The sequence below is a fragment of the Sinocyclocheilus rhinocerous genome, unplaced genomic scaffold (assembly GCF_001515625.1).
Source record: "Sinocyclocheilus rhinocerous isolate Xijiao unplaced genomic scaffold, SAMN03320098_v1.1 scaffold111, whole genome shotgun sequence".
NCBI lineage: Eukaryota > Metazoa > Chordata > Actinopteri > Cypriniformes > Cyprinidae > Sinocyclocheilus > Sinocyclocheilus rhinocerous.
The window spans coordinates 2611734-2614482 of NW_015642811.1; positions in this window are offsets into that span (position 1 = coordinate 2611734).

Below are 2749 nucleotides of genomic sequence, written 5' to 3' on the forward strand. Positions count from 1 at the left end.
GTGCTTGTTAAGTTTAGGCATTGGGTAGGATTAGGGATGTAGAATATGGTCATGCAGAATAAGGCATTAATATGTGCTTTATAAGTACTAACAAACAGTCAATATGTTATTAATAGGCATGCTAATATGAGACTAGTTAATAGTGAGAATTTGTCCCTATACTAAAGTGTTACCAAAATGTGTTACCGTATTTTGATATATGAATACACGATCAATAAAATAAATGTACAAATTTGTGACCCTGGACCATAAAACCAGTCTTAAGTTGCTGGGGTATATTTGTAGAAATAGCCAAAAATACATTGTATTTTTCTTTTATGCCAAAAATCATTAGGATATTAAGTAAAGATCATGTTCCATGAATATATTTAGTAAATTCCCTACTGTAAATATATGAAAACTTACATTTTGATTAGTAATATGTATTGTTAAGAACTTCATTTGGACAACTTTAAAGGCAATTTTCTAAATATTCTGATTTTTTTGCACCCTCAGATTCCAGATTTTCAAATAGTTGTATCTCTGCCAAATATTGTCCTAAGGATTAGGGATGTAGAATATGGTCATGCAGAATAAGGCATTAATATGTGCTTTATAAGTACTAACAAACAGTCAATATGTTATTAATAGGCATGCTAATATGAGACTAGTTAATAGTGAGAATTTGTCCCTATACTAAAGTGTTACCAAAATGTGTTACCGTATTTTGATATATGAATACATGATCAATAAAATAAATGTACAAATATGTGACCCTGGACCATAAAACCAGTCTTAAGTTGCTGGGGTATATTTGTAGAAATAGCCAAAAATACATTGTATTTTTCTTTTATGCCAAAAATCATTAGGATATTAAGTAAAGATCATGTTCCATGAATATATTTAGTAAATTCCCTACTGTAAATATATGAAAACTTACATTTTGATTAGTAATATGTATTGTTAAGAACTTCATTTGGACAACTTTAAAGGCAATTTTCTAAATATTCTGATTTTTTTGCACCCTCAGATTCCAGATTTTCAAATAGTTGTATCTCTGCCAAATATTGTCCTAACAAAGCATACATCAATGTAAAGCTTATTTATTCAGCTTTCAGATGATATATAAATCTCAATTTCAAAAAATTGACCCTTATAACTGGTTTTGTGGTCCAGGGTCACATATATTAGTATATATTAGTAAATGTAAATATATTAGGTTGTAATAAATATAAAATAAAATATCAGAAGTATGTAGGTACTGTAGATAGATATTTATCACCTTTGATAGACAGACAGACAGATGATAGATAGATAGATAGATAGATAGTTTTTTCAGTTAAAACTTCTCTCTAGAGTCAAGTCTTGGTTATCGTTTAAAGAGCTTGAGAGTGTTACACATGCCCTTGTCTTAAAGTTTTTGTTTTAAAGTTCGTTTTAATGCAACACAATTCATTTTCATTTTAAATGTGACTTACAGTGTCCAAATACTTTTTAAGCCCACTGTAAATCTCCTCCAGGGTTTCCTCCTCTCTCCATCTTTCCCTTTCACCACCCTCTACATGCAGTAAAACCCATATCCTCGTCCCTCTGGTGAACTGCTATTTGAGAGACCGTACTCCTAAAATAGGCCCTGTAAAAGTTAATTACACAAGCGGGTCAGGCAGCCGGAGGAAGGGTCAGGCAGTCTGAAGCACTCAGTCAGCTCTTGTGGAAGAGCCTTCCTCACACATCCCTTCATGTCGCAGAGTTCAGCCGGGGCCCGAATACAATGCAAACAAACCTTGTTACCGCTCACTTAGCACTTAACAAAGGGTTTGGCCATCGGCCCCCGGCGAGATAACTGTTCAGCTCTAATCTCATTCACAAATGTGATTCTAATTAGGTAGTGCATTTTAAAACCTAATGACGATATTCAGGTGTTGATTTCAGGGAGCTTGGTGACAATCTAAATCTGGAACATCAGCTATCTCGGATGTGGATGAAAGGAGACACGTTTCACTGTTAATTCAATTTAAAGCCCCAAAGCGGTTGAGAACTGTAGCCTAGAGGTTGGCGGCTTGTCTTGTCCTGTGGGAAATGCGGGTTCGAATCTGGCTCACATTATCTGTCACCCCATAATTTAGATTGTTTTTTTATTTATACAGTCCATACTGTCAATAAAAATGCCCAAAAAGAACTGTAAGCAACAGTGTAGGAGTCTAGAGCTAAAAACTGCTTCTCTGGATGTTGAGTGTTTCTGATCTTTCAGACGAGCTTGCTTGACATTTCCATCCTTCTCCTCGCTATTTTTGTACAGCTTGTTGTTGTTTTCAGGCCCATGTGGTTTAAACTTCATTCCCTGGGACCTCAGGCACCATTAGTCAGCTCTCTGTGAGGCAACATCCCATAATATATCCAGCCTCCTGGACCCATCTCTAAGGCTTTATTAGAGTCTGCCATTTGGAGCCATTTTCTAATTATTTTACCTCAAATGCCATGGAGTATGACAGAGAGATGAGTAAGGCTACACCTCAAATACCTCTGATATATCATCTTTCTTGCCTTCTCTCGCTTTTAGCCCTATTCCATATTTTTGGTGCTGTAACAATGTTTTTCCTCTCTGAACGGTCACACGGAGATATTATATATTAGATTTAATTAAAATGCAGTTGCACTGGCAGCAGTGTCGGCACTAACAACCCGCATGCTATGACCACACTCCAGAAAAACCTTCTCATATCTTCACCGCCCTCTGTGAGACTCTCCATCCTTCTCAAACTTGTTCTCC